Source organism: Scylla paramamosain, chromosome 6, assembly GCF_035594125.1.
Source record: "Scylla paramamosain isolate STU-SP2022 chromosome 6, ASM3559412v1, whole genome shotgun sequence".
NCBI lineage: Eukaryota > Metazoa > Arthropoda > Malacostraca > Decapoda > Portunidae > Scylla > Scylla paramamosain.
This window is the reverse complement of record NC_087156.1, coordinates 17,362,053-17,374,496: the sequence shown is the minus strand read 5'-3', so window position 1 is coordinate 17,374,496 and position 12,444 is coordinate 17,362,053. Positions and strand designations below refer to the sequence as shown.

At 41.3% G+C, this 12,444-nt stretch overlaps 1 long non-coding RNA gene across 1 annotated transcript in view; it reads left to right on the top strand.

The window, feature by feature from the left end:
• The window catches only part of LOC135101107 (uncharacterized), a 197,833-nt gene that overhangs the window by 40,295 nt on the left and 145,094 nt on the right, over window positions 1-12,444 (top strand). The window contains exon 2 of the long non-coding RNA XR_010269028.1: window positions 11,791-11,946. This is a non-coding gene — a long non-coding RNA (uncharacterized LOC135101107). The remainder of the gene's footprint in view (window positions 1-11,790; window positions 11,947-12,444) is intronic.

The following is a 12,444-nucleotide window of genomic DNA, read 5'->3' as shown; positions in this document are numbered from 1 at the left end:
CACACACACACACACACACACACACACACACACACACACACACGGCCTATGGGACATTTGTGGTTAGGCCTAACATAAGTTGGTTTTGTTACCGTGATGTCTTAGACAGAGTGAACGTAAATCTTGACTACGGACAGTACCGCAAGTGATTGTGTAGTTGGCTACCGTTTGTCCCTATTACGTTTTTATCAACAAGTATTGCATCATTGTCACCAGAAATTTAACTGCTGCTTGATGCAGTGTGACAGCGTTTCAGGCTAACAGAGTGACAGGGAACCGCTCTCTCAGAATGCAAGGAGAAAATGAAATTACAACACAGCATCATACAGATTAAAGCATCTTTTCTTAACACTTTTATTCTTGACCAATAGTGAAGGAACCTGTTTGTCCTTTTGTTTTTATCTGAGACATGTATGTTAGATTGTCATTAACAGTGCGGATGTTACTTGACCCGTAAGAGAAACATGTGTCGCCACTCGCATTCTGTTGCAGCTTTTACACTTTACGCTTATCTCACGCCGCACAAACACCATAACATCGTGTATGTTTCGTATGATGAAATTTAATTAGGAATTCTCAGATGGGATTACAACATCAAGTTGCAAAGAAACACTCGAGCAAACTTGATTATTTTCTCGCGATGGAAATAAAAGAAAGAAGTTTTCGAAGTAAAGGAAATACAATCAAGACTGCAAGTAACCTTTGTGTCAAGAGGCAATCAAGGCAACACGCTAATGGCGGGAAACAAATTGGAAAGTTACACGAGAGCACGAACAGCCCTTGGCCGAGGCACGCGTGGAGGGCGGGGAGGAGGCCTTGCTGAGGGCGGCACGGCAAATATCACTCCGATTCCCACTAACTCCCATGAACTCCTCCATTGATTACCGATACACCTGGGGAGGCTCACCTGCCGCCCAGCCACCACCACCACCACCACCAGCGCTCAGGATAACAGACGGCAGGCCTCTAAACCAACTCGTGGCGCCGACCTGAGTATTAATAAATCAGAGTCATTAGCGATTCATGGGCGATAGAAAATTTGGTAAGGAGAAAATGTGCCTTCCTTAGTCCCGTTGTAATAATCCTTAAATCAGTTTTATGGCCGTCGGGCGGGCGTGAATGTGAGATGTAGGCGCGCCTCTATCGGTCTGAGGGTAATGAGGAAAGTGTGCGCCCACTAACTCAGCGCCTGGGTGTTTGTCAGGATAGCCCGGCCCTGTTTTCATACAGTATAAATTTCCTAACTCGTGTGAGAAGTTCGTGCTGTTGCTGTTGCTGCTGCTGTTGATGTTGTGAGTGGTGGGGTGTTGGTGCCGGTGTTTGTTATTGTTTTATCCTTTTTTCGCTCTCTCGATTTTGGCTAGACTTGCGTGCCTCCATTTTTCACGCCTTGTAAATTTTGTAAATCGAAGCCCAAGGAAGTTTCGTCTCATTCGCAGCCTCTGTGTGTGTGTGTGTGTGTGTGTGTGTGTGTGTGTGTGTGTGTGTGTGTGTGTGTGTGTGTGTGTGTGTGTGTGTGTGTAACTGCACTTGATTACGACTAGCTACCCGTGCACTCATATTTGCAGACGTAAAGAAAGTGCATGCATACGTAATAACTATATCATGTATGCATTTATGAACACACGAACATGGTAAACTAATAAGAGAAACAAGACAAATCACACACACACACTCTCTCTCTCACACACACACACACACCTGGGGCTAGTCACACGTCGTCACACCTTGCCGGGCGGTGATCACGTCCGCGGCACCAGACCTAATATTCCACCTGTCAACAGCCGCGCTCATTACTTCTCCCATGACTCGCCTGCCTGCGCGTGCTGCCTTATTAAGTAAAGAAGCATAATAATTCTACCGCCGCTCCTCCTGCTTCCTAGGGTGCGAAGGGGGTATGTTGTGGGAATGATGATATACTTGTGCTGCATGGTGACGTTGGAAGCACCTGTACCTTTTGTGCTGCTAGTGGTGATGGTGATGACAGGATGGTGGTGACGCTTGTTATATAGATGTTGGTGGTAGATAATGAGAACAACAGCTAGAAAAGAAGGAAAAAGGAAAGTAAAGTAATCCTTTAGAAGTGGGTTACATGCATCAACACAACACACACACACACACACACACACACACACAGCTTCGCCATCCCGCTCTAGGCCTCACCCGCCCCCCACCCGCCATCCCTCCCTTTCTCCCCCCTTGGGATGAATGGGAATTGGTAATCCATAAAGGCCTCCCTCGAGCTGCCGTTTGGGAAATCTTTACAGCAGCCAGACGAATGTTTTTTTCTTTTTTTCTCTTCTTCTTCTGTTATTTTTATTATTCCTGCCGGCGGTATTATGTATGTCGGGGAGCTAGACGCCGACCAACGGACCGACCAACCGACCACCCGACTTGATCACGAAGGAAGGAGGATTTAGTGTTATATTACTCACAGTGCCTTGAAGTGACCGAGTAGAGTGATTGAGTGTTATGTAAAATCTGTATCTTAGTGTATTCGTGTCTTGTTTTTTTTTGTTTTTTTTTTCTTATCTTTACCTATAACATGTTTCTTTTCTCCACCAAACGCATCTTTCTCATTTCTATTTGTCTTCTTTTCATTAGTCTTTCGTAGTCCCCATTTCACTTTCTTACGGAGCATCCCATCTCTTCCCATCACCACCTAATAATGCGTGTTATCTCACCCATCACTTCCTCACCTTCAGAACTCTTCCGCTTCACTTCATCTCACCTTTTACTCATCTTCACACACTTTCCCCTTCGCTTCACTGCGCCTCCCTCCCGCCTTTCTCTTTTCCTTATAGTTTACACTTCCTCTTCCTTTCCTCCAAGCATGTTTACTCCCTTCCGCCTTTTCTATTTTTTCTCTTTTCTTTTTTCTCTTGGTTTTCGTCTGCCTACGCTTTCCGCCTCTCTGTTTTTCCTACTCTCATATAAATTCCTTCCTTCACCTTTTATTTTCTATCTTTATATATATATATATATTTTTTTCTCCAGTGCCACAATTTTTTCGGGTGATTTTCACCTACTATCCAAGTCCTTAGGTGTGTGTGTGTGTGTGTGTGTGTGTGTGTGTGTGTGTGTGTGTGTGTGTGTGTGTGTGTAGTTCCTAGTAAAAGACAAGACAAAGCAACACGCTTCATCCCACTGTAGATATGAATTGCTATTATCACTATTATGTTCATCATCATTATTGTCACTGTCACTATCATCAGTGTTATATCGATTATAGCACAAGACCCCACTACTGCATAATAGAGTACTGTATATGCCATATTTAAACACCCTTGGCAAGCCTCACTCGGCAGTACGTCTGAGTCCCCTCTTCCGCCCCAGCATCACCAGACACCCAGGACATGCACGTGATCCTGGCTGGAGGTTCCTCAAAGGGCCACTCACCTTAGGCTGGACGTGGCCACTCCTGGGTGAGGCCTCGTGTGTGTGGCCATGAATTAACTAACCACTTATTCTTGTCCTTACCACTCCCTGCGGATATTTACACACACACATATATACGCACACACGCACACAGACACCTGCATATGAGGGTTAATCAAGGAAGACACATGAAGCTCCCTGCGACGCGTAATTCCTCATCATTACAGAAGTCAAGACTCGCTTATCGATGTCGCGGGCGTGACTGCGATGCCGCGGAATGAATATGAATGGTCGGGTTGTGAGCAGACGCACGAAGGAAAGGGAAGGGAAGGAGGAAGGAAGGAACAGTATGTAGGTGGTGAATGTGACTCCCTCGTGAGATGAGTAATGCTGCAGTGTGAAATAAGTGTGGTTGTGATTTAATACTATGTTTGTGTTTTGGTTGTTAATGTTGTCTCTGGTTGTGTTGTACGTGGTTGATTTTTTTTTTTTTTTTCAGGTGGTGGTGGTGTTATCTTCATTATTTTCGCTTTTTTTATGTGTTTATATGGATACATTATATATATATATATATATATATATATATATATATATATATATATATATATATATATATATATATATATATATATATATATATATATATATATATATATATATATATATATATATATATATATATATATATATATATATATATATATATATATATATATATATATATATATATATATATATATATATATATATATATATATATATATATATATATATATATATATATATATATATATATATATATATATATATATATATATATATATATATATATATATATATATATATATATATATATATATATATATATATATATATATATATATATATATATATATAAGTGGGATACTGACCTAGGGTAACAAAAAGGATGAAGAAAAAGGCCTACTGATGTACCATTACCTAAAGAGAAAGCCAAAAAGGTTATCCAAAAATGCATATATGCGACGTTTATTTGGTTATGTAATGTATTATGCGACTCCTAGCTGTGGCCAACGAGGTATCTATATCTACCTACCTATCTATCTATCTATCTCTCTATCTGTCTATCTATCTCTCTGTTTATCTATCTATCTATCTTGGGGTCACAGACAGGGTAAAGGTGGGTGTGTGAGCCAGGCCGGGACACACAGGACTAGCGAGGCCTTAACCGGCAGCACTGGAGGCGTGGGTCACTGGGAACTGTTGGTTTATTCATCTGTTTTCTGAGTGGATATGGATATAATATTTAGAGGCAGTAATTTGTTTCCAGGTAGTTTCTTTTTCAAATGCTGGATCTTATAACTGGTTTCTTAAATTTTTAGGTGTGCATTGTAGTTTCATAAGTAACATTAGTCTGCCATTACTGTCAATATACATTAATTTTTCTTTTGTATTGGTTAGAATATATGGGAATAAATACGATATCCTATCAACCAAGCTACTCTTTGGCTGTGCATTTGGTGACATTTCCCATGTATGCATGTACGAAAGGAAATGTATGCTGTACTTACGTCACTGTACGTTATAAGACTGAGCAAGTGCGCTGTTGATATGTCGTGGCATACAAACACTAGGAAACATGTTTAATTAACAACCATTATCTTTCCCTGTAACAAAGTAAAATTATGCCTAACTTACCACTCGATCTATCCTGCACTTTATAAGACCGAACCAGTTTCTTATTGATTAATAGCGGGAGACAAACACTAGAAATAATGTCCATTGGAGAACCTTATATCCTTCCCTGTATAGAAGGATGAGTGTGTCAGTTTAAGTATTATGAACGAACTGGTTTACTGCTGAAATGAAGCTGAGTACAGACATTAAGGAACAGGTCCAAATGTGCGGCCTTTCCAGCACCTACGAAACTCATCACGGCATAGATTTTTTTTTTTTTTTATGTAGGAAGGATACTGGCCAAGGGCAACAAAAATCTAATAAAAAAAATGCCCACTGAAATGCCAGTCCCATAAAAGGGTCAAAGCAGTGGTCAAAAATTGCTGGATAAGTGTCTTGAAACCTCCCTCTTGAAGGAATTCAAGTCATAGGAAGGTGGAAATACAGAAGCAGGCAAGGAGTTCCAGAGTTTACCAGAGAAAGTGATGAATGATTGAGAATACTGGTTAACTCTTGCGTTAGAGAGGTGGACAGAATAGGGGTGAGAGAAAGAAGAAAGTCTTGTGCAGCGAGGCCGCGGAAGGAGGGGAGGCATGCAGTTAGCAAGATCAGAAGAGCAGTTGGCATGAAAATAGCGGTAGAAGACAGCTAGATATGCAACATTGCGGCGGTGAGAGAGGGGCTGAAGACAGTCAGTTAGAGGAGAGGAGTTGATGAGACGAAAAGCTTTTGATTCCACCCTGTCTAGAAGAGCAGTATGAGTGGAACCCCCCCAGACATGTGAAGCATACTCCATACATGGACGGATAAGGCCCTTGTACAGAGTTAGCAGCTGGGGGGGTGAGAGAAACTGGCGGAGACGTCTCAGAACACCTAACTTCATAGAAGCTGTTTTAGCTAGAGATGAGATGTGAAGTTTCCAGTTCAGATTATAAGTAAAGGACAGACCGAGGATGTTCAGTGTAGAAGAGGGGGACAGTTGAGTGTCATTGAAGAAGAGGGGATAGTTGTCTGGAAGATTGTGTCGAGTTGATAGATGGAGGAATTGAGTTTTTGAGGCATTGAACAATACCAAGTTTGCTCTGCCCCAATCAGAAATTTTAGAAAGATCAGAAGTCAGGCGTTCTGTGGCTTCCCTGCGTGATATGTTTACCTCCTGAAGGGTTGGACGTCTATGAAAAGACGTAGAAAAGTGCAGGGTGGTATCATCAGCGTAGGAGTGGATAGGACAAGAAGTTTGGTTTAGAAGATCATTAATGAATAATAAGAAGAGAGTGGGTGACAGGACAGAACCCTGAGGAACACCACTGTTAATAGATTTAGGAGAAGAACAGTGACCGTCTACCACAGCAGCAATAGAACGGTCAGAAAGGAAACTTGAGATGAAGTTACAGAGAGAAGGATAGAAACCGTAGGAGGGTAGTTTTGAAATCAAAGCTTTGTGCCAGACTCTATCAAAGGCTTTTGATAATTATGTCCAAGGCAACAGCAAAAGTTTCACCAAAGTCTCTAAAAGAGGATGACCAAGACTCAGTAAGGAAAGCCAGAAGATCACCAGTAGAGCGGCCTTGACGGAACCCATACTGGCGATCAGATATTTAATATACACTGTCCTGTCCTTCCCAACACATCACCTGCACCAGAAAAACATCTTGTAATTCTTCATGTTGCGCCTTGTTAAATATTTTTAAGGGTAAAATCTCGGATACTTTTAAAATTATATACCTACGTTAAAATATCTCCAAGTATAATGTTTATGTATTTTCTAATCTTTTAATCTTATCGATAAGTGCACCTGATCCTTGCTAACGACCTGCAGGGAGTCTTGAGTCGGTAATATTTTAGTGTGTGTTTATACGTTACGGTAAATCTTTACTAAATAAGTTTACATGTGGCACTAAATAATGACTGGTTTCTATTTTTTTTTTTCTCGTTTCCACTGATGTTTCAATATACGTTTATCTATCATTGGTCACGCACTTCACATTTAGCGGCCTTACCTACCTTCAGTATTATTTTGTGCTTTTATCCCTTCAAATTTTCTTCCATCATTCACTTTCTCCCTGGCTCGTGGTTCCAGTCTGGTAATTATTCTTTTAATTTTATCTCATATTTTCCACCGATATTCGCACGCTCTTAACAATTTTGTGGCTTTGATTTCATTATTATTTTGGCATTTTTTATTCATTATTATCTCTGGCCATTACTCACACCCTCCCAATTTAAGTAGCTGCAGGAGGTGAGCCGCGCCTCATATTTTTACCTTTTACAAATCCGGTAGTGAGGCGCCGCCCTGAAAAGAGCCTCAGGAATTACAAGGACTCCCGCCGACTCCCTTTGAAGACTCTCCTCTGTACATCATTAAGTTCATAAAGTTAAATTGAAACCCGTTATAAGCTTCGTAACTCCTTCCTCCTCCTCCTCCTCCTCCTCCTCCTCCTCCTCCTCCTCCTCCTCCTCCTCCCTGTCTTCCAGTTCCTCCTCCTCTTTCTCTTCTGTTCACGTTTCCTATCCCTTTCATTTTTGCTTTTTCCTTTTGTGACATACAGGTTCTCCTCATCTTTTTACTTCTTTCCATTCTTATTTTCCTCCTTTCAGTTTTATTTTTTTCCCCCTATCGTCATTTTTCTTACTGTTCTTCCCTTGCTCTACGTAATGACTTTTGTATGCCCGTGCCCTTTTGTCTCCTTACTGAAACATCTTTTTCTTTTTTCTATTTTTTCCTTCTTAATTACCTTGATTCATTTTATTACTCTCAGTGCATCTTCTTTCTCTTTTCCTTCATTTTTTTTTTCATATACTCAAAGCATAATCCAAGGCCAGGAGACACGAAAGACGCACTATGACTGGTGTACTTCGTTCTTTTCCACCCTTGCTTCGTCACTGAACAGAGTACAAGGAAACTAAAATTTGTAGTCACCCTTTACATTTTTTTTCTTTTGGTCTGAGGATATCATGAGTGTGGCTGCTCATTATGGCAAGCTTGCTGGAACATGTAGGAGAGGTGTTAGAAGTTATGATAAGCGTCACAAAGCCCCAAATATAGGCCATGTATATCACTGTGGACTCCCTCGTGTTTACACAAAGATGTTTTTATTTTCGACCTTGAATCAGGTGAAGGTACATTCAGGGTACGCTGAATTAAATTTCAGTGATGTGGGAACTTGCTGCTCCCATTTTTCAAGTTGAGTGGTTGATATACTGACCTATTTCTAGCTACATAGGGAGAATTCTTCCTGTTTTCCCTTTATGTTCGCTTTTTTTGGGGGAGGGGTGTGCATTTTCTATATTTTACGTAGTAGAATTTGATTAGGATTGAAATTATGATGATGGTGTAATGTTGCCCTTTAAACTCACTCGAAACTCGTATAATTTCAGTATTGTGAGGGGAAACTTGTGTCTCTCCTCCCTCTCAGTTCAGTGTGGAGGGAAATGTCGAGCACCGGACAGCTAAGTTACTTTTTAATCCGTGAATCTCAACTTCCTCGTTCTTCTTTCGTTCTTTCCCGTCATGTCTACAATTCTCTTCCTCCTCGATTCAAGTCTTGCTCATTTTTAGATATTCATCCTCCTAATCTTTCCCTTTTTCTTATTCTTCTCTTCCTACTCTTCCTCAATGCCTCCACCACCATCACTACTACTACTACACTACTACTACTACTACTACTACTACTACTACTTTTTCACCTCATCCTCACTACCACCACCAACAACTCTTCCCTATCAGTTATTCCCTGACTCACTCTCCCCACCATTATCTCCCTCAGGCCACAGTTCCCCTTGGCTATTTACGTGAGTAGGGGAACCGCATCCACTCTTCCCTTCCCTCTTCCCCACAACCAACAGCCCGATAGAGTCTGCATCGCTTAATTGTTCCTGTTTGCTCTATTTTTTTCATATACTTTTTTTATTTTATGTTTGTATCGTGTTTTTTCATCTTGTGTTTAATCTATACTTTTCCTTTATGCTCTGTTTTACTAGTTTTTTTTTTTTTTCTTCTTCTTTTTTGTGTGTTTTATGTCCGTGTTCAAAAACTCAGCATTTTCTGTTATTTTGTGTATCTCTTAGGTTTTCAGCTTTTCATTTTTGTTTCTGGAATATATTGTTTGCAATGAATAATAAAGTTCAGAGTGTGAATCACTGCACATATATATATTATTTATTCATTTTCTATTATTATTTCGTCTATTTTTTTTATGTGCACTGTTGCTTTTCCTGTATATTTTTCGTTGTTATTCTCCTTTTATTTTCGTATTTTCACATCGTTTCATATGCGTACTACCTTCGTATTTCATTTATTTATCGTTTTATATATATTTTTTTTTATATTTTCCGTTCTATTTTATTTATATATTTTTTTGTTGTTTTTCGTTTTCCCTTACATATTTCTACGTTTTTATTTTATGTTTCTCTTCATCCACTCTTGGCCTGAATTTCCAGCGCAGGTTTTCATTGCTTATGCTCCGTGGCTCTTCTTTGCTGCCTATATTACATTCCTTTCCCATTTTATCATTCAAATTCCCTTCAGCTTTTCGTTTTTTTGTACATTCCCTGCATTTTAATCAACTTGCTAATTGGTTTTCTATACTGTACTTTCTCTCTCTCTCTCTCTCTCTCTCTCTCTCTCTCTCTCTCTCTCTCTCTCTCTCTCTCTCTGCATGTCTTCATAAGCGTGTCAATTTATTTATCTAGTTTTATATCTTTAGATGTTAGTCATTGTGTTTTTTTTTTTTTGTCAGTTTGTATGGGTCTCTGTTTTGTATGTGGTGTGTGTATGTGTGTGTAAGTGTGTGTGTGTGTGTGTGTGTGTGTGTGTGTGTGTGTGTGTGTGTGTGTGTATGGATGAAAGTCAGTCTCTCTCTCTCTCTCTCTCTCTCTCTCTCTCTCTCTCTCTCTCTCTCTCTCTCTCTCTCTCTCTCTCTCTCTCTCTCTCTCTCTCTCTCTCCAAAAGCCGATAATGTCTTCCGGGATCAATAGCCGCACCCATAATGAGGGTTGAGAGGAATAATTTTTCATAGGGAGCCTCGTATGGGCGGGGTCGATCTTCATTTGTTACTGTTCAACCCCGCCAGCCAATCACGAACTCGACTCTCCTCTGCCCATGGAAGGCGGATGCTGATTGGGGAACGAGGCAGCTGAGTAGACGAGAGATAGGTGAAGGAGGGGATTGAATTTTTTGGATTTTTTTTTTTTTTTTACCTCTAGTGTTTGTTTTCTGTTCTTAGTTGATGATTCGGGGGGTTTTAATTAACTTGGTGTGAGGATCTGTGGGTGTGGTGGGTGGGTGGGTGGATGGGTGGGTGGGTAGGTAGGTAACTGTAGTGGTTGATTTTGTAGTGGTAGTAGTAGTCATAGTAGTAGTAATAGTAGTAGTAGTTGTAGTAGTAAAAGAAATAGTAACCCCGTTTCAGGTTATTTATGGCCACTTATTGCTGAATATGTATTTATGATATTTGAACAGCTGGTCGGCCTTGTAAATATCTCTCTCTCTCTCTCTCTCTCTCTCTCTCTCTCTCTCTCTCTCTCTCTCTCTCTCTCTCTCTCTCTCTCTCTCTCTCTCTCTCTCTCTCTCTATGTATGTTTTTATCCATCTATTTATCTAACTATCTATTTACAGATTTGTTTGTCTTTCTTCACTTATTCTCTTTATCTACCTATCTTTATTCATTCATTTATTTACCTATATGTCTCTCTCCAGGAAACAAATACACCTTAAAGAAGTCAGGCGCACACACACACACACACACACACACACACACACACACACACACACACACACGTAACCTGAGATCCTTTCTTGTTTGTGATGAAATGTATTTTCTCCACCCAAGCCGAGAGAGTTGAAAGGTCTCAGATAAATGTTCGTGGTGCATTATCCATCTTCCCAGCCACTCAGGTAGGCCTATGTGTGAGAAGAACCGGGCTAAAAGTTTGGCTGTTCCACCTGGGAATGTACCGCGGGAAAGGAAATGAGGAGGATAAGACAAAGGGGAAAAAAAAAACAAGGAGGAAAAGTAAACGCTGGAGCAGATATTTCAGATTATTTGTTGAGTGGTGGGAGATAAGACTCTCGTGTGTGTGTGTGTGTGTGCGTGTGTGTGTGTGTGTGCGCGTGTGTTTTCATATATTCCTTTCTTCAATAATAATAATAATTATAGTAATAGTAATGGTAATGATAATAATGATAGTAATGACACCAACAACAACAACAACAACAACAACAACAACAACAACAATAATTCATCCATTACCCGTTTTTCATTAACTTTCTCACACCTCGCCTCACACTTCTCATTTCACTTTCTTCAGCTGGATCCTCCCTCTTTCCCTCCCGTCCCTTCCCTTTGTCCTCGGCTCCCCATCACCGCAAATCCCCGCCATTACTCTATAGTACTTACCTTCCCCATAACCTTATCTCCCTTCCCTCCCCTCGCATCCCCTCCCCATGGCTCTATATCCGCCGTCACCTCCCTCCTCTGCCTCTCCTCCCCTGCCTTAGCCTTCCCCGGGGAGTACTTCTGAAATCCAGGTTATTTTGAAGAAGCCTTTCCAAGCCCATTCTGAGCTCCGATAAATCCTGAATAATCTGGAGTACTCGGCGCGCCCTTCCCTCGGATTACTGAAGGTAGAGGCAATTAGTAAGAATTACCTTTATTGCACGGCAGGTATAGCCTCATGTGCGCCCTGGCATCCCCTAGTCAGCCATAGATGGGTCATGGGATTTCCTTGTATTAGCCGGAATCGCTTTCGTTTCAGACGCCTAGGCGGAAACCAAGACTCCGGCCCTCACACCGCCTGCTGCAGACTCCTCAGGGAATCGGGGAGACAAAGGGTGGAGTTTCTGAGGCTGCCTGTCGTTGTGGAAAGCTTGAATACTTGCCTCTGTCCTCGTGTGTCCCTCGCAACAAGAAGGTAAGGGAACCATGAAGCTGTACTTGTGTGTAGTGTTTTAGTGTTGGAATGCACAGAGGTTTTGCTGAGTCGCGGTTCGTGGCCGGAAAGAGAATTACGTGCAGGAGTGATCACAAGGGAGTCTTGCCTTGGGAAGAGAAGGAGCAGGAATAGGAGGAGGAGGAGGAGGAAATCTCTTGTTATCTTCCGAAGCCGATAAGTCTGTCGCGGGTAACTTCCAGCCCCGCCGCAAGTTATGGCCCCCGCCCGAAATATGGCTCTTGTAACTTAAACGAAACTACGTCAGCGTGAACCTATCCAGCCAGCGGCCGCCGGGCTTTTATTTTGTTATAGTTATGTATGAGTGTTTTCCTTATCGATGCGCCGGAAAATATTTACAGGAATTTTGGAAGTGTGAGTGTCCCCGGATGAATAACGCGATCAGATAGCGTGGTATTGCTTCCCTCCACCCAAAAGACCATTCACTCTCACAAATAGTGATCGACTTTTATTCTGCCT